Here is a 25,171-nt window from a genome sequence, read left to right as displayed (position 1 = left end):
AAATATTTGACCTTCGATTGACCTCAAGTTGACCACCTGGCACATCGATATGTCACCTAAGACATCGAAAATAATTCGCATCAGCATCGACTGCCTTCTTTTAACGTTGTGCAAGTCCATGAATTCCATCGCGAAGAAAGTATTTGAACTGGCGTTTCCAAAGAATGGAACAGGTGCAATATCCGGGGAGTGTTGCAGATGCTATTTTATTTCCACGTGTGCATTAACGTTGTCCTATAACAGGATGACGGGCTCTAGCGTTTAGTATTAATGCCAGAAAATACGGTGGTAGGAAAACAGGGAGGAAAGAAAGATACTATTATTTTTTGAGCCAAAATAACATTCTTAGCAGCATTAATTTGTTTTAACTTTTTCACGAAAATTACATAAAATAATTGTATCACTTTCACCGGATTTTTTTTCAGTTTAACTTCACTTAATTATGTCTTTTAGGCCAAAGGAGTGATAATTATGGAAGAATTGGTGGAATGAGAAAGTGGGACGAATCAGGAAGACACAGTGTTGCATACCACAAACTTATTTGGTAAAAAGTCGAACAAAGGATCCCACGCACCAAATGCAAGAGCTGTATCACTGAGCTACCGTGCAACCAAAATCGCACAGAGTATTATATTAAAAAGAACCTTGTACCTACCCTGTACTTCGTCTGGGAAGGTGCAGCAGTCCCAAAATACGATAGTCTTAAACTGCAGTATGAGGGTATGCTCCACGCAGCACCCTAAATCTACCCAATTGATTACATCGAAATTATGAATGTCTTCTCTCTCTACGTACAGAATACAAAAAATATCTACAAGACAACACAAATTGTAGTTCTCCTGTTGAGGCAGAAAACACACCTCTTGCTAGGAAAAAAATGTGGCCATGGCTATATAAGTTCTGGTATGTTAAATAGGAATTCCAAAATATATGTTATAGCCTTATAAAAATCCATACTTGTAAGGGCTAAAAAGGTTGTAAATTTTGCTATGTTACATATGGGTTCAAAGGTATCAAAATAAATAATTCCGTTTTATTAGCTCTGCAACGTTACATAGGGTTAAAAAAGTGAGCTAGTTGCTTGTAGCAATAATCTGTTATAATTTGTCTTATGTTAAACAAGTTCACAGTCTGCTCATTTGTAATTGGAGCCGGAACTGGTACTGGAACCGAAATTGGAACTGCATATACGTCTCCAATTGTTCCGTAAACCATGTGTGGTGAAAGGAACTAAAATGCAAGTTTAAAGTTCTATTTTTCGTATGTTACATACAGGTTTAAAAATTGGTATGTGTGTGTGTCTAAAGTTTTACGTCCCAGGATGCCAAATAAGTTAAATAAGAATGGTTTATCCAGCACACGCGATCTGAGAGCGAACCACTGAGCCATTGCAGCTGTTGGATGAAAAAAGTTATCGTAAAAGGCAACTTGTTGCGTAGTCTGCTCCTGTGTTCAAATCGGAACAGAAACTAGCACAGGAAGCGAAACTATGCATATGCCACTAATTGTTCTTTAAACATTGTTGTCTGTGGGGTTATGGATGGTGTGTGTGTGTGTGTGTACGTATCTATGTGAAATGAATAACCACACTTATAATGCTCTTATTTTTAATAAATAAGTTTGGTAAGATCTTTTTCCACGCTAAAAACGGGTAATAGAGCTAGATATTGGATGCTCTTTAATATGATAGTCTCTTATAACTTTTTAGAAAACGCGGCTGCCAACGTAACAGGCTTTCTAGAGGAATATTTGTTGCGAAATATGCTATAGCCTTTGTAGTCTGTGTAGTTTCTGCATTTCTAGACTGACTGTAATTTCTGCTATGTTCAATGTGATTTAATAGTCCTCTGTAAGGGTTGCTGTTATGTCTTTCTTGTGTAAAGTCTGAATAGGTTGCAGTATTTTTGTAACGGTTAGAGCGTTCTGGAAGGCCATGAATTCCATCGCAGAGATGGCACTTGAACTGACGTTTCGAATGTATGGAACTGTTGTAATACTCGAGGAGTATCGTGGATGCAATATTGTTTCCACGTGAGGCTTACGACCGTTGTCACGTATCAGGAGGACTGCCTTCAAAGTTTCGTTAATGTTTGACCAGGTCGTAGCAGTCCACCAAACGCACAGAGTGAACGAGTACTATGTTATTCATTGAATGAAAAATAGGTTATAGTGTGAAAAATAGGCCGTAAATGCTCCAAAACAATGCTGCCAGTGTCATACTCGTTCTTCTGTGTTCGAAGTCTGCTGCTGCTCCTGTGTTGTGTATCCAGAACCGGAACTGGTACTGGAACTTCAGTCGGAACAGTAGTCTGATCCGGAACTAGAACAGGAATTGCAACTGGCATGAACCGGAAAAGTTTACACATGTCTGTAATTTCTACTAAATTGAAACTGTGCATGCGCCATGAAATGCTCCATAAACCAAGTGTGAGATGTGGGAGAAAGTTGCTGTCACTCGTTTCCAAATATGACTTTGACACTAAATTTTGAAGACGTCATTTCTTTGTATGTAACTTGGTGCGTTGATCACGAATCTGAGACTGCCGGTTCGCTACGAGGTCATCTCGACCCATAAAACAGCAATACTGGTCCAATTTTTTGATATTTCCTAAATCGCCACCACCAGATTAATACTGATGTTTTATCCACTGATCATGAATCTGAAACCTCCGAGTCATTACGCCGTGTGCTTGACCCATAAAACCACACTTCTGGTCACGACGTTTGAGATTTTGAATTCGACACCACCAGATTCATACCTATGCTATATACGCCAATCACAAATCTGATTGCCTCATATTTGTCCATCGATGCCAAATAGGACTCTGAGATTAAATTTTGACTGTCTTGAAAGGGAACAAATACACCTCTGCTAAGTTACATGTGCTACAATATATGCTCTTTTAAATAGGGATTGGAAAAGAGGCCGTGGTTTGAGGGGCTGGAAAATACGGCCCATGCGAACATAGAGCTGTAGTCTTATAAGATATCTGCAGGTAAGGGTTAAAAGGTTGTAATGTTACAAAGGTGTTCAAAACTTGATCATTATTTTATTAGCTCTTCTGTGTTCGTAGCCTGCTGCTGCTGCTGCTGTGTGTTATCGGCACCGGAACTGGAACAACTACGTTGACATTGTCTTTTTTCCACAAAAAATGCTCGTGAAACAGAACGAGTATATCCCTTATGTTATAAATGTTGAGAAAACACTACGGGCGGTGTCATGGTGGTTCTACTATGTTTAAAGTCTTGCTGTTGTAGTTCGAACTTTAATAGTTTTGAGCATGTGTGGTCCGGTTGTCTTCACAGTCGTAAAAAGCTGCTCGCTGCGTAGTCTGCTCAGGGGTAAACGGAACAGATACTGGAACATGAGTCGGTACAACAGTCAGAACACGGATGGGAACAGGAATCGGAAGTGACAGAAACCGGAACAGTTTGCGCATGGGCAGTAGGTAAGATAATTTCGTCAAGTGCAACCAGCCTACTGGCGCATTCGTGTATCCATATGTTTACGAAATTTTAACCCTTGTACGTCCCTCGATTTTTGCATACACATAAGTTCCTCTGGGTCAAAATGGACCCATTCATTTTTTTATGTTTCAATTTGTAGTTTACACTACATTTGTATCCTCGTCGCCATAAGTGCCTTTACATCGCACTGACGGGTATGTGACCGCACAGTACTCCAAGGAAGGGATGGTTGTATAAGAATTTTTGATTAATTTTGAAGAGTTTTTATTTTGACTAGGGAATTAACATAGGTATAGGGAGTAAAGACACAGATTTGAAGCATCAGTGCACGAAAAGATTCGTATTCTCAGTTTTTCTATTTATTGTTAGTTAAACACCACAATATGTATCACAGATATCGCAGATCGCATTATTTTGTAAAATCGTGTCTGTAACCTATTGTCAAAACATTCATCTCAAGACATGATGTAGAGAAAAGAGAAAGAGATAAGACATCTGTAATATATGTATAATTACTCAAAAAGTAATTATAAGTAAATTAGACTCAATAAGTAATTATAAGTAAATTAGACTCAATAAGTAATTGTAGAAATTAGTTAAAGGACACATAAGAGAGCGAAAAGGAGGTCTAGAAGTCTGAACTTTTTAGAAACGTCCTAGATAGGTGAAAATATAGTTAAAAATTGCAAAAAATATCATTTAATTTATCTTTCTTTTCTTATATCCTAGTATACTTTTTTCTTTCAAATCCAAACATCTCTATTCAGAATTACGAGATGTTTGTGAAGAGAGGTGAAGAGAGAAACATTTCCATCTCAAGAATTATATAAGAAAAAATCTTTTGACTTAGACTAGATTCGAACTCGTAACCCTTGAATCCATAACTCTGCGCTCTACCGATTGAGCTAACTAGTTTTATTGGTACTAACTTCAAATACAGAACATTCACTCAACTATTCGTGATACAACAGAAAAGTATTTAAACAACTTGAAAGTGAGTACTCAGCTTAAAGACAGAAGATACAGAAATAAAATCAATAATTACAGGAAAAAACAGAATAATAATAAGAATAATAATAAAAAAGGAGACAGCGAAAAGTTCATTGCAGAACAACTTCCAAAAATCGGCTAAAATAGTGCCGATCGCGATCAGGAGAATAAAGCTTGCGACGTGTTCGTCTCAAAAAATGAAAATAAGTGCACTCATCCAGAAAGGTTACATAGCGCTGGAAATAAGCAAGAGTACTGGCTGCAAGAAAGAGCACGGCCCGATGTTTAGCGGGGGAAAAAAACGAAAATCAGGGAAAAACATATGATCCACCGCAAACTGAGAGGGCGGACGACGAGTGATACGTCCCACTATTTCCTGAAATGCGTGCCAGACAGGAGGGGCTCCAGCACATTGGGTATAGCGATGAGCCTGAGTGTCCTCTTGGTTGCATGTAGCACACAACGCATCAGGAACGCGTTGAATCGCGAGCAAACGCTCGCGTGTAGGGGTAAGCTGGTGTACAACCTGAAACCAAAGGACTTGCATGCACGAAGGTAGTACAGGGTTCGAGAGATTGGCCCACACTTGCTGCCAACCGACATATGGAAAAAGCTGAACGACGCGCAGTTTCGTTTGAGGATATGTTAACATGGCAAGAGCACAATATAACGAGCGTGCATTGTGTGTCCTCGGGTTGAGGATCACCCCGGAATACGTCCAATAATGGATGGAAGTCCGGACATACGCCGGACACTGGGCTGAGAAATGAATGAGAGGTGGATTCATTGGATGTTCATAATCCCGCCAGAAACAGCTAAACCAGTGATTAGTGAAAGAACCAGGTGACGAGAGCGCGGAGTAGGAGTCTGACATGAATAAAGTTTGGCATTTTAAGCGAATGTTGACCAAACCTAACCCACCCATAGAACGTGGCAGATAAAGTGCGGTACTCGGAAGACGGAAAAAAATCCTCGAGAGATATGCCAAAGAAACAGAGAATCAAAACGTTTGGCATATATCTCCGGTAAGCGAAAAACGCGCGCTCGATACTACGGCTTGGGAGCAACATAAATATCAATAAAGTGGATATGGTGGAGTAAATGAAGTCAACGAAAAAGCAGGGAATAAAACAAACTGCGGACTTGTGTTAAAAGAGGTGCCCAAATCTCATCATAGTGGGGAGTGGGTTGGGACGTGAAAGGTATGCCTAATATAGTTAAGGAAGAGACATGCGATAAATTTTGGGAACCCAGAGTGTTCGCAGATAACTGAAAGTCACTAAATTGTAACACATGAGTCTTCCGGTCATTGTAGTGAAGAACTGCGCAACGAGAATAGCGCTGCAGAAAACGAAAGACTCCCTGCAAAGATGCAGAATCCACTCCAGTAATGGTTAAATCATCAGCGTAACCGAAAATATTTTGGCTGTGAAAAAGTGAAGGTCCCGAAGGGGATAAGGCGGCCAAACGGTAAAGAAGCGGGTCTAAAACTAAGGCAAACAATATAGTGCTGAAACAACACCCTTGACGCAAACCACGCTGTAACAAAATGGGTGGAGATAAATGGCCATTAATTTGAAGACGGAAATTCGCCGTAGCATACAGATTCACTATTACCTGGCAGAAAGCTGGAGGAAAGCCCCAGGCGTCAAGCGTTAGGCGGAGAAAGTGATGATCTACGCTATCGTAAGCTTTGGCCAAATCAATTGCGAGGGCTCCTGCAGGAACCTGACGAAAATAAAAATATGCAAAAGGATCCCGGAGAGAACGAAGAGTGTATTGAATGTTATGAGTCTGGTGTAGCGCCGCCTGGAACGGACTAATTAATCGTTGAATAATAGGACGAACTCTAGCTGCTAGAACCTTCGTAAATAATTTCAGGTCAACTGGTAATAAGGAAATGGGCCGGTAATCGGAAACCTCACGTGCAGTAAGCGATTTCGGGAGAAGCACCACTATAGCTGTATTGTGCGCAAAAGGGGCACCCGATAGCCACGAATTAAAAAGTGAAACAAGAGTCACGCGGAGAAAAGGCCAATAATGCTTATAAAAGGAAAAATTCAAACCGTCGACCCCTGGGGAACTGCGGCCTTTGGCACGCCGGAGAACAGAAAAGATCTCTTCCTCTGTGATAGGACGCATCAAGTCATGGCCGTCACTCTCTGACAGCGTGTGAGGGATTGCTGATAAAAATTCAGGGGCTGAAGTGTAATCCATTGTCTGCGCGCTCGCAAACTCGGTGTAGTACCGAGTAAATTCTTGTAACATGTTGAGCGAATCAGTCGTGATAGTGCCATACGCCATAACAAGGGATTCGATGAAAGTGGCACGCCGTTGACGCAGCAAAATATCGACATGATACAAGGAGGATGTTTCCTCCGGAAAACAATGATATAATTCCTCTGAAAAATATGCCTGAAGCGAGGCATGAGAATCTATCTGTCGCATCCGGCGTTGAAGATCATTGATACTTGACTGATTGACAAGGGACGGTGGTGCCGCCCAAAGGTCACAAAGCGCACGGTAGAAAAAATCGTATAACTGACGATCCTCCTGACGTACAAGTTTGCCACGCCATTGAAAAAAAAAACTACGTATTTTGGGTTTGCAATATTGTCTCCACCATGCTCCTACCGTTGGATAATATCGTTGCATTTTACACCAGTACTCAAAACGCGAAGTAAAAGCGTCTACCACTTCCTCACGTGACATCACATCATTGTTGATCTTCCAATAGGAAGGGCCACGTGCGGCAGGAAGAGAAAACGGTAACTTAAAGGCTACTTCTACCGCTGCATGAGTAGACAGCGGGACAGGAATAGTTAAAACATGTAACACTGATTTACATAAAGGGTCCGTTAAATATGCCCTGTCTAAGCGACTGCGGGTGGTAGAACAGGTAAATGTCATGGCGTGCTTAGAATTAGAGGTGATCAGCGCATCATGTAACTTGAGAGCGCGCACCAGCTCAACTAAAGCGTGACACGGAAGGAAAGGGGTGAGAGAGTCACGAGGATCAATCACCGCATTAAAATCCCCCACCACAGTACAGTGTTGAACGCCTGGAGGAATTAAAGACGGAATAGTTGTGGCAAAAAACTCTTCCCTTTCTCGTATCTTGAGATATCCAGAAAAAGCATAGATACAGAGGAAGCACATATCTTGAATATAACAGCGAATTGCCCTACCATCAGGGGACAACATTATTCTATCGTAGGTTAAGCCTTTCCTCACTAAAATAGCAACACCAGTAGAAGATTCAGAATTAATAATAGCATGATAATCAGTAAGAAAGTCAAATGAATGGAAAGTCAGTTGTTGTAAACAACATACATCCGGGCGACGCCCCTCGATAAATTGCTTGAGTAGCGCTATATTTTGCGCTGAACTAATCTGATTAATATTTAACGTAAGAAGGGTGAAAGAGTTTATCATTGGCATACTCACATTGAAAAAGAAAAAATATACAAAAAAGTACTTACGTAAAGAACCCGGAGGTACACTGTTGTAGAAACAAAGAAAATATATAACGAAAAACTTGCCCGTTAATAGAGAACACACTAGGAAAATAAACACAATACCAAGACAAGCCATAACAGGAGACCACGAGTCGCACACAAAACTTCGTTGTCGGAAGTTGAAATAAACAGACTTTTGCACTCACTACAACTCGGAATCAGAAATTGCCCTATCTTTCGAGCGGGTCTCACGTGATATTGGCTGTTTCGTTCCTTGAGAGGCAGACAGAGAAGCAGTCAGCTCCTTTTTCTTCGTAACTGAACTTGACACTCTTCTTCTTTTTTGCGTCTTGATTCGCAGAAATAACAACTGCACGCGGATCTTCCAGTGGCAGCTCTGGAGGGAGCAGCGAAGACACCGTCATTTGTGGAGATTCCCGCTCTGACGTCGATTTCGTTGATAACTCTGGAGCAACTGAAGGTCGGGGTAACTCCGGGAACTCCGAAGTATCGGCGAGACTATTGACACTCGTGGGGCCAGGGCCGGAGACCAAGGGGGCTTCAGCCACACGTTCCAAGGATCCAGATGACTGCAGGGTACGCTTCACCTTGCCTAATTCAGTCATATTTACAGGGCCCAGGGTGGGTTTCAGAACTGGGTTTTGTCTTTAAAGGACACCTGGAGACGGTATGAAATTCAATTTGGCAAAAAAAAACACGTAATCGGTTGTCCGTCATACGAAACACTCACTTTGTTACCCTGCACTATTAAACGGGATGTGATATGTTTATTGAGTTCCATATGGATGATACGGACACCACTATCAATCCCAGTAGGGAATGGAGCAGCCCAAAATTGCCGTTCGAAACGTCGTACTGTACCATATACAAGGAAATGGTCTTCTAATACTTGGAGTTTAGCTTCCAGCGGAAAATCATAAACACGCACCATGTTCACTGGGTCCTCGGCCGGCAAGATCCTCACAATACTCGAATTTCCATCGGCGTGGTGAAATAGCACAGACTCCGGAACGATCGACGCAAACTGTTCATAGTCGTTGACACTCTTGAACTTAATATAAATGCTATAAGACTCTTCATGAAGTTGAAGAGCACAAATTTGCTCGAAGAGACGAGGAAAAATCTCATTTAACCCTTGGTATACTTGGCTCGAATTGGGGCGTGAACTACGATAACGCTTGTCAAACATAAATTTATATTGCAAGTCCTTTTTATGTGACATTGTACTATCTTGGGAACAAACGCTAATTACACTGTAATCAGTAAAATGGTCACTAACTGTCCAATTGAGGCCACAGAAAACGACCTAACACACAGCGCAAAGGTGTAGGAAAAGAAACTTATGACGTCACACTCCGGAGACTCTGCGATCTGCGTTGCTTGAAGGCTCGAGCAAAACTAGCTAACAATGGCTGTTGCAAAAGCCTGATTTCTACAACTACCGGTTGCTGAATGGTGTGTATTAACGAAATTGGCCGAGATAATTGCTTCATATAGCTATTGCAATAATAATAATAATAATAATAATAATAATAATAATAATAATAATAATAATAATAATAATAATAATAATAATAATAATAAAGAAGAAGAAGTATATGATGAACATAATTTAAAAAGTCGCATTGTTAAAAGTTTGGTGTGCGAAGTTAGTCCTAATATAAGATTTTATTAATTACACTAGTTAAGAAATTTAAACTTTTTGTTTGTTACATGAGAAAAATCACCTGATCTTAAAGGAACTTTTTGCGCTGAATTCGAATATCCCTCAAAAATTTCCCTTTTTCAGATATTTTATTCCCCTAGCTCCTGTCCTCTTACATATAGTAACATAGAAATTATACCTAAGTACACCTTGATTTATATTTAATAAACCCTAAAAGTTTCGTAAAAATCGCTTTGTTCTTTCTAGAGAAATAAATATATTTGTATGTATACTGTGTGCACTGTTTATTGCACCTGATAGTAATGCTTTCAGATCTCCTGAGTTGGGGTAAAAACGATTTGCTTTATTACTACAAACACAGACATAAAAATGAATATTTACAATAGTCAACAACACACTTGTATTGCTCTCTGTAAATTAGAAACGTGTATAAAAGTAGAATGTTCTTCCAACGTTCATTTCATCCGGCAATGTGAACTTTATGACCTAGTCCGTGATTTGCACCTGACAAAACAAGATGCGGAACTTCTGGGATCAAGGATCCAGCAGTGGAACTTATTGGATGCAGATACGAACATATCAGTGTACAGGAAAAGGCATGTTCAATTTTCAAGCTATTTCTCAATGCAATATAATGTGTGCGTATGTACGGATATAAATGTGTTGATGGCGGAACCAGGAATTCCTTACGCTCCAGAAGAATGGAGGTTATTTATCGACGCGTCGAAGGTCAGCCTTAAAGCTGTCCTTTTACATAATGGAAATAAAAAACCTTCTATACCACTTGCGCACTCAGTGAAGATTAAGGAATCCTACGACACCATGTCAACTTTGCTAAATCTTATAAATTACAAGGACCATTGTTGGCAAATATGTTGTGATCTCAAGGTAGTTGGTATTTTATTAGGACTGCAGTGCGGTTACACGAAGTACCGATATTTTTTATGTTTATGGGATAGCCGAGCTGATGACAAACATTATGAAGTGAAGGAATGGGAACCTAGAGTGAATTACGTACCTGGAGAATGCAACGTCAAATTCGCTCCTTTGGTAGATCCTAATAAGATATTACTACCGCCACTTCATATCAAGTTAGGACTTAGAAATCTTTGTCAAAGCCATGGACACATCTGGTGAAGGTTTCAAGTATTTGCGAGATAACTTCCCTAACCTGAGTGATGCTAAGATTTCAGCGGGAGTGTTTATTGGTCCCCAAATTAGGAAATTAATGCTTGGTGATAGCTTTGACAGCAAGTTAAACAGTGCTGAGCTAGCTGCCTGGACAGCATTTAAGTGTGCTGTGCGCAACTTTCTGGGCAATAACAAAGCTGAGAGTTACACAGAAATCGTACAGGACATGATACAGAAATACAAAGAGTTGGATTGTAGGATGTCTTTAAAAATCCACTTTTTGCACTCCCACCTCAGCTTCTTTCCTGCTAACCTAGGTGCTCTCAGCGACGAACAAGTGGAAAGATTCCACCAAGATATAATAGCAATGGAGAAAAGGTACCAGGGACGATGGGATCCTTCAATGATGGGGGACTATTGTTACGGTCTTGTTCGAGAATGCAACATTTCTTACAAAAGAAGGAAGTAGTGTATGTTTTTGTAACCCAATGGAAGTTTCATATATTGTGATAGTTTTGATTGTCTTTTCATGACCTTTTGGTACATTTGTATTATTATTTATTGTAAATTGTCACACTTGTAAATTATATTGTATTATATTTTATATATGTGTTTGTGGTAATAAAGCAAAACGTTTTACCTCAACTTAAGAGATCTGAAAGCATTACTATAAGGTGCAATAAACAGTACACACAGTATACATACAAACATATTTATTTCTCTAGAAAGAATAGAGCGATTATTACGAAACTTGGAGGGTTTGTTAAATATGAATCAAAGTATACTTAGGTATAATTTCTATGTTAGTATATGTAAGGGGACAAGATCTTGGGGTGTAAAATAAACGAAAAGGGAAATTTTTGAGGGATTTTCTCGAAAATCCCTTTGTAACGGTAAAATCGTATGTGATGGAGAAAAACCGAGTGCATATTCGAATTCAGCGCAAAAAGTTCCTTTAAGAACAGGAATTTTCTTTTATGTAACAAAACCTTTGTTAACTAGTGTTATATATAATAAATTTAAGCGTGGTTTATTCGTGCGTGCTACTCAAACTGCGCAACTCATAAGGGTTGTACACGTATGGTACAGTAGCCTTGCGTCCTCCAACCGTGAAGAAAGATTTGGTTTTGAACCTATGCGTGTCCTAAGAGGAAGGAGGAGATTCAAAGAAAGAGGAGTTGTTTAGAAATTATGCAAAAATAGAATATCTCACGAGGTGAGGTGATATAGAGTTCAGCGTGTCTTTCAGCTGTGACTCTATACAAGATGTGCATCTACGACTTAACGTGGAACCCGAACCACACGACTCCTGCCGGGAATCGAAACCCATATCATCTCTAGCTCTATCATGAGAGACACACAAGGGCGTCCATATTGTGGTTTTCAAATGGGGCAAGTATAAGCGACATTTCAAATATAGTTCCAAATTTTGGGGTAAATATTCAAACTATTTTTGGGTTTTCGATCTTGCAAAGTATAATTTCCTCTAGAGGGGGCAATCGCCCCCTCTTACTTCCTCAATGGGCGTCCCTGGAGACACAAGGACATGCAAAAATAATCGAAAATAAACGATATTAATGTTAAATCCATAGCTTTTGAGTACATCAATTATGAAACCTTCTATATCGTTCAAATCAAAGTTTAGCATTATCGGCATGGAGGTTTAATGGGAGAGGTGAAAATTTAATAATTCTTAATTGAAAGATATGAGTGTCTGTTCAATAGTTTTCGTGGTTGCTGAAATTAATAATTACACTCCAGATACCATTAAAGCCCAAAACTTTACTCTTTCGTTAGGAGGAAGGTTATTCATTTACTTAACTTAGGAGACCTTAAAGTTAAGGATATGAAACTCGATGCATATATTTCTAATTCAAAATTATTAGATACGTATTTTAGCTTAGGCTTCTAAGGAGGGGAAGGGCCAATTTATGCAATGATTTCCTTCACATTCGAATAAAATACTGTTCCATTATATTGCGAAAACTCATTTCGAGTAGCGTCATTGCTAATAGTTTTTCGTATTTGTTTAGACTCCTACTCATTTATAACAGAATCTCACTTTTCCTGTAACACCTAAGCAAGCACTTAGTGAAGTAAATGCCATTAAAATCTATATTCATAGGACAGTGGTGCAAATGCAGTTGAGCTCGTCGGCAATCTTTAGCATGGAAAGAGAAAAAAGCCACCACATTGATATTGGAAAAGTAGCTAATGAATTAATCCCCGAAAAAGGTCACCCGCACATTTATTTTACAGATGGTGGTTTATAGCTATACGTAAGTTTGTTGAAATTGCTCCACAGTTGTGCTGTCGAGACACTGAAGAAATCTGTAATAAGGGGGCAAGTGGCATGTAAAAGTACTCAATATGAACAATATTAATACCGAAATCGTTACGGTATTAGTTTTCGTGGTCGCAGATGAATAGTGACGCTGTCGATGTTGCTTAAGTTCAAGTTAAGCCTTGGTTGGCATGGAGGTCAGAATGGGAGGGTGACAGGCAAATAAATAAATAAATAAATAAATAAATAAATAAAATAAAATAAAATCGAAAACATCCTTTATTTTTGTCGAATATATATTTCTCGGAATCTCTGACATAAACGGTAATATTCCAGTTGTGGTATATGACAAGGTTGGCCCCATTCGCATGCGGTTTCAGAGGAGAGAACCGCTGAAGATTTCGGAACAGTTCCTTTGACTTAAGTTTCAATACACTTAGAGTGAGGAGTGGTAATACACAAATACTGGTGTCACATCCGGACCTATCAGAGGTATGATGTCTGGGTAACTGTCGTTGCTCCAGGGAGGCATTACCCCATGATCAGTCCCTAAAATTCTTACTGCTTTACAGGAGCGTAGGCAGGAGTTTATTTCAGTGATCGAAAGCATTTTTAGGGTTAAATTATTCAGATGGTGATGTATACGTATACTAAATTCGTTTGAAATCCCTCCAGGATCCCATGTTGCATCGTACGTTCAACTGTACTTTTTTCTGAATCAAAACTTTCTCTCTCTCTCTCTCTGTATATATATATATATATATATATATATATATATATATATATATATATATATATATAAAACAGTAACAGGATCGGTTGCAGACATTTTGTAAGTGTAAATAAACAATATTTAGTCGCTCCCGCCTAAATGATAATAAAAGAATAGAATGCTGTAATGGACAAAAATTCTTCAGATAATTGTTACAATTACAAATTTCTTCAATATATAATAATTCAGTCTTCCTGTGAGTATTAAAGGAAAATGGCGAATATAAACCTAATTAACTGTGGATGAATCATGACCAAAGTTCCAGTTTTAATAATTTATATATTTTTTTTATTAAATAAGCACAGGAAACAACTAAAATGTATACCTAAGATGTATTTTGACAAATACAGTTGAAACATAAAAGTCAAAATAGAATAAAACTAATGAGCTTTAAGTTTAAAATTATCAAAAAGATATTTTGACAAAGAGATATGCTCTTACACTTCATTAAAAGCATATTTAAATAGTGTTTTCCAATGATATAAATATGGTAGTTAGCTTAATTTCTCGTTTTCTTTGTTACTGTAAAGTTCATGTTATAAAGACACTTTTCTGGCTTTCAATTTGGCAAAATCTCTTATTATTGCATCAAAATCACTTTCATTCAGAATGTAATTTTGAATGGCCATCAAAGCTAGTCCATTTAATCGTTCTTGAGGTATACTTGATTTCAAATAATTCTTTATTAATTTTAGTTAAACTAGTTCAATACATAACAAATGACAAAAGTGTGTGTCTTAATTGATATTTAATTTGTCCTCGATCCAGTGGCAGCACTTTAAAATCAGGTTCCTTCGCAAAAATTCTTTTTAGGGCCCTTTAGGCCTATAGAACAATAGGCAAATAATTTTGTAAATCTGCCCCTGAAATTGTGCTAATTGAAGGATCCAGACTCTCAGACTACCTGTGCAATGTTTCGTCCACACATATTTTTAGGGGGCCACTTTCCCCCGGGAGGAGATCAAAATAATACGTCTGTAATATAATAATAAATAAAAGGGTAGCAGCAGTGGCCCTCTGAATACTAAGTGTCCTCTCCCGGAAGATTTTTTCTGAAAGGAACACTGCACCTATTAGGGATGCCCACGAGACAAGATGTGTAGCTGTTTCGTCTCGAAAATGTGTTGTAAAAGTGATGTCTCGACTCGAAAAATGTATTGGAAGAACCGTGTCTCGACTTGAATTTTGTCTGGAAAATCCTGTCTCGATTCGTCTCGTGCGCATCCCTAGCACCTATGTCGGTGCATCCCTGAACACAAGTAACTAATAGTCAAAATTCTACTTTGCATTAGAATTATTACTAATTTAAAATATCGCTCCATCTAAATTTAATAAAAGAGAATAGATTAATAATTATTTTTATACTGTTATAATAAAACAAGCATCTGTATATGCTACTGTGATTGAAAGTGAGAGTACTGAAAAAAACTACTTGTCATCCAAATGACCTTTCATCGCTTTCGATTATATCCTTTCAAGTTATATACTTATATGCCGCGTGAAAACTAATTGTATTCAAACATATTTTGAAATACATGAAATTTAATTCAGACCCGTAAGAGAAGTGACCGTATCGTCACATTTTAATTCAACAATTCAATTACTGCAATCAGGTAAAATAACCTTACAGTTTTAAAAGAATGTCAACCTGCAAATGCTTCGTTAACAGTGACTGGTATTGACAACTCCTCACCTCAACATTTGTATGATTTTGTCCAGAACGCGAAAGAAACCTTTTAGAAGCCTTCGGTTGCCTCTTATCTTCTTTCATGTTTTGTAGCTTTCTTTTCCGATAAAATGCTCACTTGGTTTTATATCGTTGCTCATTATTATTATATGAAAAACAAAGTACTATTAAGAAGTGAAAGCACACATCATTATAAATTTAAAAAATAAAACAAAAACGAAATGACTTAGGATAGAAATGAAAATCTTGACGAACGACAAATGAACTAATAGCTTTACGGGTGCTTAATTTGAAAAGTATTTTCAAAGAAAGCTGTGTCGTCAAAGTGAGATTCTTGGGATGTTTCTCAAGGGTAGAACGGGTCCTGGGACCGGACGACACCCGTCTGATTTTAAAAGAAATAAAAATAAGAATTTTAGCTTTTTCTGGAGAAGGAGAGAGTGAGGGTAGGAGAGAGGTGAGGAACAGAAAGGAAGAAATCTGACGTCACAGTACCTGTAGCTTCATACTCTGCTGGGCTTCCTCCTGTTGTTCGTCTGGTGTTCAATATGTCGGAAACCGAATTATAATCTGTTCGGTTTGTTTTCCAAATTACTCCCGAAGTGCTCGATTGACTGCCGTGCACTCCCCGGACCGACTCCGATGACTGTCTTTTGATAACTTCGCGACTGAAGACCTCAATAACCGACTTCAAAGTCTCCAAGCGACTCCAAATGTTCCGTGTGACTTCGAAGGCTCCGTGTGACTCCGAAGGCTCCGTGTGACTCTCTGTTTCCGGGATGGAGGGAGTATTTAAAGACAAAGATCTTCTGGTAATCCTGCTGACTCCAGACACGTGTAGATGAGATGTTTTCGTCCCAACATGTACTCATGACGTCAGAGATGGACAGATAGTTAGGAAAGGAGCTCTCTCAGCTTTATTACATAAAATACACATTGACATAATACATTATATAACATAAACAAACACTTCCACGATTTAGCCACGAAAACACAAAATTACGGAAGAGAAACCTAGACTAAATTCTCAGACATACATGAATTTCATAAACTAAGACATCCGAATAACTAGCGTTCTTCGACACTTAAGAGATAGCTTTATGTAATTAGGAAGAAAAGAAAGAAAAAAAGGAATAATCTCACAACACCGAAGATAAGTCTTAAAGAATAAATGATTTTGTGGGAGATCAACGAAAGTCAATAAATATTAGTCTCTTCACACTCCCACCGCTAACCTTAGACATGCGGTTTTAAAGAGAACACGCATCGTCGCCACCACTATTTTGAAAATAGACTGAATATATTGTTTTCATTAACTTCACTATACGATAAATAAAATAAATGAAGTACACTGTAACAACAAACAAAAAGGAAAAAGAGTGAATTTCTGTTGTTCAGTATCTCATTTTTTTTTAAAAAAAGGAAAATAAATCTCTCACAAAAGAAATCGACGATAATCAATAAATCGTTAACCAAACACTGCACATAAATACACAAAGCACTAAATAACATTCTATGTTTCCGATGTAACTAATAAGACTTGATGTCAACAAAAACATATGGAAAAGCACGTGTAGTTGTTTAGTGAACTTGAAAAACACTTTGGTCAGCAGAATTGAACATCTTCACTGGGTCAGTGTTCTGAAGAGAAGACAATTCCTGGAATGTGCGTGGCCTTGTTGTATGAGAGGTATCGCTGGCAAGGTGGCCGCAAGTTGGCAGCACTAATCAAACTTCTTGAGATTCGTTGACTGAGATTGAGGAGGGAAAATGACGCTGACAGCCATCTTGAAGAATTGTCCATCTTCTTTAGAGTGGAGGAACAATGATATTTTTCATTTACTTTTGCTTTCGTGTTTGTGAGTTGGAGAAAAAAAATAAAAAATAAAATAAGGAATATCAGCATGGTTATGGAGCTGACGTATTGGCTGATAAATCAGGTGAGAAAACTGAAGATTACAGTTAAAACTGGTGGGCGGGTCTGACGCTAAGTGTTATCATGTTGAAAAGTTCTTGGTCCGGGTCCATCCAAATTGCAGTATGGAGAAGAATTGGTATCCTCTTCTTCTCTTCATAAAGTTGTGGAATCTTCTTGGCTTCAAACAAGCTGCGTACTGTGAGGGTTGAAAGGGTATAATTGTTAAGAATAAGGAGGTTATGGATGTGAGTAGGACCATGGGGGGGTGGAAATTTGAAATGTTAAGATTTAAAATTAGGGTTCATTTGGTACAGGGTGATTGAAATATAACGAGGAAAAGTTATCAAAATATACAGCAGAAGTGTGGTGGGTAAAAAGAAAGAGAAAAACATGAAAATTTAATGGTGGGAAAAAACGAAAAGAAAAATTTGTAAGATGGCGGCTGAGCGTTGATGCCAGTAAACGCAAGGTATTATGGGCTTAAAGATGGCGACGACCATGAAAGTGCAAGGGTAAATACAAGAACCGGTAATTTAATGTAGGTAGGATCTAGGAAGGGAGGAGGGCGTAGAAAAAGAAGAGAAAAAACTCGAGCAGATATAAATACACATAAGTAAAACGATAAACGTAGTGCCCAAACTCTTGAATCATACAACTATTTATGATAATGACAAAACTCTAATTTCGGTGGGGGGGGGGGGGCTCATTATTTCCAACATAAACCTAACCCATTTCCTGATTAGGTTGGGAACTTAAGGTAACTAGAGGTTGGATTTCAACGGTACAAGTTTGGTTGTATACAGCAAACGGAAGTGGCTGCACATCATATAACTCAACAAAGGCTGTATTTCAACGATCGGAATTTTCATCTGTAGGTAAATGTACGTCTCGGTGATTGAACAAGTCAAAACATTAATTGAATAATACATCTCCAATAAAGACTTATCTATGGCTAACTTATATCCATTTTTCAAAATGATATTCTCAAATTCAGATAAATGTGCGTGCAACACTTTATAAGGAATAATATTAGGGTTCAGCCTAGCATCTGTACACATCTGGATTGTCAGATCATATTTAAAAATTTGTAAAAACTCTACAAACTGCGTTGAAATCGAATAAAACACTTGAATGAACGAAATGATCCCTTTATGGATTCGATTTGCAAGCTTATTAAGATGATCTCCCAGATCATGTTCTTGATCTAATATTTTTGCCGAAAAGTTTCTAATTTTATGAAAATTGTCCTGTATCTGATCTTGAAAACTTAAAAATTGTGAAGTTGTGTTCTGAATATATAAATTGTTTTTCAACAATTGTTTTTGTAAACCCAGTACTGTCTGTTCCAAATGAAATTCCTTCTTGTTTATCGAATCAATAGATGAACTGTCAGCTACGTCACAACACCAATTCAATGCTTTCCCAATGAACCCTAGCAGTGCACGCGGTGATCTGGTTGATAATCGATAAAATCGTGGATTTGGAGGCTTTAAAAATAATCGTTAATATGGACTTGCAGATTATGTAGGTCTTTCGCAGCTTCGCAGACATCTGGAGCTAGAGTGTCATTTTCGTTACAAAGGAGAGATTCAAAAAGAGAAGAAACCTTAACATCATGCGGAAAGGAAAATGTCAAATTAAAAGATATCGGTAAAGAGTGTTGGTACAAAATAACATCATTGAGTTTACGGAAAAATAAACCAGATGTTATTTGGAACTCGGTGTTATTAGACGTCACATGTGGGAAAGAGAAAGATAGGATAATGCAGCTTAAAACAAAATAGATTATCTGAAACACAAATTAAATATAATGAGAAATTTAGAATTTTCACATGTTCTATTGATTATTATATCTGCTGGCCTAACTATATATGTTATTGTTAAATTGCGTTACTTATTTCAATGTTTCTTTTTTCTAGGTAAATGGAGACTCTAAAATTCCCAAAAAATGACAATAAGAGACGGATATGATAACGAGAGCAAAAGAAAACTGCATAGCACTAATGATGAATAACTACATCCTTTCCCATATTCTAAATATATTGCTAGCGTTAAGATAGCTTTAAGTCAACTAACCAGTAGCATACTAATACTTTTTTCTTTCAGCTATTTTATATAGGAAAATAGAGGTGCATGAGTTTTTCATAGATTTTTTGATTCTCTTTGTCATACTGCACGAACACTATTCTTTCGATAGAGTCAAGATGTTCTTCCAGGAAAAGACGTACTGTTTGTAAAGCAACGCGACAAACATCTTCTTTAGGAAAACCAAAAACTCCTGTAGAGATGTTGGGGAACGCAATGGATGTTATATCGTTGTCTACTGCTAATTGCAACGTTTTTTCGTAACACATCTTTAACTTCTTAGAATTTCGATCATCAGGTGCGCTAACATGAATCACAAAATCCACGGGCAGATTGTAACCCTGTATAATGCATACGTTACCCTGGGAAAGGTGGGATACTTTACGACACTCGTCTTGCATTTCTTCTCCTGCAAGACTTTGAATTGCTTTGTCCACGCCTCCTCGGGGCTCTGGAAAGGAATTGGACGATTTTACTATACAATCACCAGCTAACGTCGTGATTGAACCGTAATAAAGCGCAACTTTCTTATTAATGTCGTGGTTGACGGCAAACTTAGGTCTCTCCAAACCTTCCACTGAACTTGTTTTCGGACCCACCTGATCCCAAGATGGTAGATCGGACATGAAAACAACTTTCCTTATAAACAACGAATCTAATTGCGTTTCGTTATCTGGATCTTGGAATTCCATCAAGAAGGAATTTACCTTATCCACTTCTTGGAGATTTTTATCGGTACTCCCTCTCCTACTACATCAATCTCAGATGTCTCTAATTTACGTAAATTTTTAGGCAGTCCTCCTGGAGGAGGATAATACTTTTTTAACCTGTCGATCGCTATAGAATCAATCTTTATTTGACCTCGGGGAGGTCGGTATTTTACATAGTAACTATTGTCATGTTTACGGGATACTATTTGTCCTGGTCCAAAATATTTCCCAGAGAACGCATTACAGTCACCTTTCCGTTTTGTCGCATCGTAGATCCACACAAGTTGACCCTTGTTAAATGTCTGCTGCTCCCTCTTCTTATCAATGACTTTACGGAAGTCAGATGTCTATTGTAAAAGTTTTCCTGGGCCTTGTCCCTTATGTACTGAAGTTGCTGAATCCTGTCTTGATTCTCAGAAAACTGACATTGCGTGGCTAATATAGCAGAGTGTAATAGTCGTGGGGAATATCCATGAAGTTCTTCGAAAGGACTAAAACCCATACTCAAGTTACAAGTTGCGTTGTACGAGAACGTAACCTGTGAAAGTAATTCTATCCAATTCGACTGATCATATTTGTCCAAAGCTAACTTCAATTGCTGTTCTATATGCCGGATTACGACTTCAACTGTTCCGATACCGTAATGCCCTTGCACATCTGCAAAGTGTATCTGTGTTCCTAGGATGTGACAAAGTTCTTTAAACACAGCACTAGTGAAAGCTGCTCCGCGGTCACATGCGATCTCTGTTACTAATCCATATTTCAGAATAACGTTCTCGTATAGAAAAGAACTAACGGAAGCCGCTGAAGCATCTGGTAAAGATCCAGTGATACAGAATCGTGTCCCTTCATCCACAACAATGAGAAACTTGTGTCGTAAGATATTATTACAGGGGTACACCCCTCCTAAATCAACATAAACTCTATAGAAGGGTGGAACACAAGGGTGTGTCTGCAGACTTCCGTAAGGTTTGCCACTACGCTTTTTCAATACTTGACAGCTAATGCATTGTTTGCATTTTTCTTAAACGAATTTCTTCATGTTTACAAAATAAACAGATTTCACTAGGAGGTTATACGTCTTACTGAAACCAGCGTGATTGGCACCTAATTTCTCTGAATGGGCCTTCTCGAATACTACATCCCATAACTTGGTGGGCACTACTAACAGAAAAACTTTCCCCAATGACGTCTTATTAACTTTATACAGGATGTTGTTACGTAGGGCAAAACGCGATGCTCTCCTCTCATACTCCGGGTCTTTGTCGGGACTATCCTCCAAATAGTCAATAATTACATTCAGAAATCCGTCATTCCTCTGCTCCTTCTTAAGGTCAATGCTATCCAAGTCCTCGATCATGAAGATCATTGGGCCTGAGATACTCGCTTCTTCGTCCTCCTCGTCTCTTCGATGTTTTACAAAGCGGCTGATGGCGTCTGCTTCTAAATTCTGGGAACCAGCAACATGAGAAATCGTAAAGTCATGAGAATCAATCTCTGACAACCAACGAGCGAGTTTCCCTGTCAAGTTCTTACTATGGCGAAGAAATGTGATAGCCTTCGAATCAGTGTGAAGATGAAAATGACTTCCGAGGATAAAGTAACGAAAGGAGCGTAAAGCGTAGAGAAGGGCTAAAAGTTCCAAGTGATAGACGGACAAATTCTTCTCCGATGGAGCAACTGCTCTGCTCGCATACGCAATTGGCACCAATTCAGCATCCGGCTCATCTGTAGCTGGTTGTTTGGCTACACAGGCCAAACCTTTCTTGCAAGCATCTGTAAAAATGTGCAGCTCTCTTTCAGGCTTGTAGGCCATTAAAGTTGGACACTCCAAAATCGCATTTTTTAATGCTTCAAAGGATTGCTGCTGTTCGGAACCCCAAGTAAATTCTTCGTCACGCCTCATCAATTTCTGTACTGGGTGCGCTATCTGTGCAAAGTTCTTGACATATCTTCTCAGAAAAGAACAAACGCCGAGAAAACTCTTCAAGTTCTTCTTTGTCCTTGGACGTTGGTATTCCTTAATCGTGTCCAGCATCCGGTCAGAGATCTGTAAACCATATTTCGAAAGTTTATGGCCTAAAACCACCATAGAGTGATGTGCTATTTTCGTCTTCTCGGGTGACAATTTCAACCCACGTTCTCGAAGTTTTTGGAAGAGGATGGTGCACCAGTGTATCATCTCGGCCACAGTAGATTCCACTACATAAAAATCGTCGATGTAATACATTATATTCGAACTTGAGAGTCAATTTCACTAATCTATTCAAAGCAGCTGCCGAGGACACATGACCCGTAGGCAGAACTTGGTAAACATAACTCGAAGCACCTGGTACGGAGAATCCTGTACACTCCTGACTCTCTTTTGTGATTGGAATTTGGAAGAATCCCTGCTTCATGTCACTAGAAGTGTAAAGAAGACGTCCCGCCATGCGAGCAAGCAAGTCATCAATCGATGGCGTCCCAAATTTCGAGGGGAGCGACTGCCCATTGAGGAGGCGCAAATCTGACACAAATCTAAACTGTCCATTGCGTTTTTTCACTAAAAGAATAGGGTGGTTCCATGGAGACGTCTGCTCCCGAATCGTTCCTTGTCTTAGCATAGTATCCAGCTGTTGTTTGAGGACTTCACGTAGGTGGTAAGGTACTAAATAAGGTGTTTTGTTTACTGGCGTGGGGTTGGAAAGTCGTATCTCATGCTCAAAATCACGGGCGAGTCCCACATCGTCTTCCGACCAACTCCAAACATCGGCAAACTGGTGAACTATGTCATAAAAACCCTCCCGGTCTTTTGGAGACAAATCTGGGTTGACATCTACTCTTTGCGGGTCACACATCTTTCTAGACTGTTCCAACTTCTCTGGAGACGGTAAAGATTCTTCTGACGCTGTCAATGTCCTTTTTTCAGGATCATCGGGTACTTCCTCGAACTCCTCTGCATCGCCTATCTTCGTTCCTTGGCGCAACTTCACGGTGATGACGGTGGGATTCGTTACAAACACCACTGGGGACTCACTATCTACTATTACCCTCGGGATAAAAATTCCCAACATTTCCTCTATACGCTGAGATGGTAACAGTAACGCCTTTTTCCCCGTAATGTCCCAACAGGAACGTAACTTCACTAAAGTGTGCGAACGAGGTGGTAAAACAGTATTCTCTAAGACTCTAAAAATAGCTCTAGATTCCTGAGCGATTCTCGCTGTTAATACTTCAGATAAATTGACCTCTAAATTTCTAGGTGGCAACTTCCTGGACGGAGGACGTCCAAAACGATACAAAGTCAAATTTTGCTTATCATAACTTAAGATGGCTCTATGTTTTTCTAAGAAGTCCGCACCAACCAAAGGGCCATAATCAAAATTCGGGATTATCCTAAAAATATGATTAAACATCTGTTCCCAAGGAAAAATTTCAACAAGGCAATTTCGGATACTTGAATCCTTTTTCCCGTAACTCCCTTTAATCTGGTGTTAAGACGAAAACGTCTTGCGTTCTTCGGAACGAGATTCTCCCCGAGACAACTTATTTGGCTACCAGAATCTATCATGATCTTAACTTGCTGACCATCTAAAAGAGCCGAAACATGTGGTAAGTCGTTAGAAGATACAATGGGGACTATAACGCACCTCCGAGCAGATTCGTCCCTGTCGTCTCCTCTGTTTTTGAGTTTAAAGACACCCTACAGTACCGTGCAATATGGTTAGGCATGTTACATTTATAACAGACAATAGGACCCTTACTAGGAGTCGAACCCTGGGTCTGTGAAGAGGATTGCGTGGAAGAACCTGAGTTGTTTTTATTATTGTTGTTATTATTGTTTCTACGGTTTTGACGATTATCACTTCTCTCGTTATTACCCTGACCTACATTCCTTTGCTGACTTTTCTTATTTTGTGCATAATCGCTACCTTGATTGTCATCATTTGAGGTTAACGCGGATATCTGAAGAGTCATTTTAGCTAATTGCTGTTGCAAGTCATTCATTTGATCACTAATTGCCTTAGTGTGTTCTTTCTGAGCTGTAGCTGACTGAACAAAATTCTCTTGCCTGTACAGCGGACTTTGAACTGCTGACTCCGCACTTCTATCAACTTGGCTTGGCGAAAGCACTGACGAATGCAAGACCGCAGAATTCTTTTTAAAGAATTTTTCCAACTCTTTTCTCTTAAGTAATAGCCGAGTCTTTTCTTCCACTACTAAATCACGCAATAACGCAGCTACGGTATTATATTCTTTACGAATGACGACCTTGAAAAGGTCGGGCAATAACCCTTCTATGATCAATTGTATTTGTTTTCTCTCAGGCGCGTTAGGATCTGCTCTCAGAATGAGATCCTGTTTTGCATATACATAATCAACGACTGACTCATCATCGCCCTGTTCCCGTCCTCGCATTTGGGCCTCGGTCAATTGAGGAACCAAATTATCCTTAAACGCTGTTATTAACGCCTGCTTAAATTGCTCATAAGACAGCTGAGCAAAATCCGGCTTTCTCTCCATAGATGTAAACCATGATTCAGCTGGGCCCCTAAGCAAATTCCCAAGTACAAGCTTCCGTCTCATCCTATCCCAACCATTGATGTCAGCAATAGTTTCACATTTACGCACAAAACGTTCCACGTCTTCCCCTAACCTAGCGTAGAAAGGCTCTGGTCTTACTATGGTATTAAAAATAGGCAACGGTTGGTTATCGCCTCCTCACGCCATGTCTAAACTGGGCTTCTCAACGGTGACTTCTAAAGAATCGGGAGTAATATCGGATAAGACCTCAGAAAATTCTAACTTTTTCCGAAGCTGGTCTAAATAATTTCTGGTATAATATACTCATGCTCATAGATAGGCATCTTAATGGGCGTCTGGTCAATTATCGTAAATGCTGATATATTCATATGTCGGGTCGAAGAACTCCAAACATCGTTAAGTAAAGATGAAACATTAAAAAATTCATTCCCTTTATACGTAGATCGTAATAGCATCA

General features: G+C 39.0%; 1 pseudogene; it reads right to left on the bottom strand.

Moving 5' to 3' along the window:
• Window positions 1–19,506: 19,506 nt before the first annotated feature.
• Window positions 19,507–20,172, bottom strand: LOC145669821 (macro domain-containing protein lmo2759 pseudogene; annotated as a pseudogene).
• Between the last annotated feature and the right edge of the window lie 4,999 nt (window positions 20,173–25,171).

Source organism: Thermobia domestica, chromosome 14 (assembly GCF_964235325.1).
Source record: "Thermobia domestica chromosome 14, izTheDome1.hap1.1, whole genome shotgun sequence".
Lineage (NCBI taxonomy): Eukaryota > Metazoa > Arthropoda > Insecta > Zygentoma > Lepismatidae > Thermobia > Thermobia domestica.
Note: the sequence above shows the minus strand (reverse complement) of the source record. Positions and strands in the feature narration are given on the sequence as shown.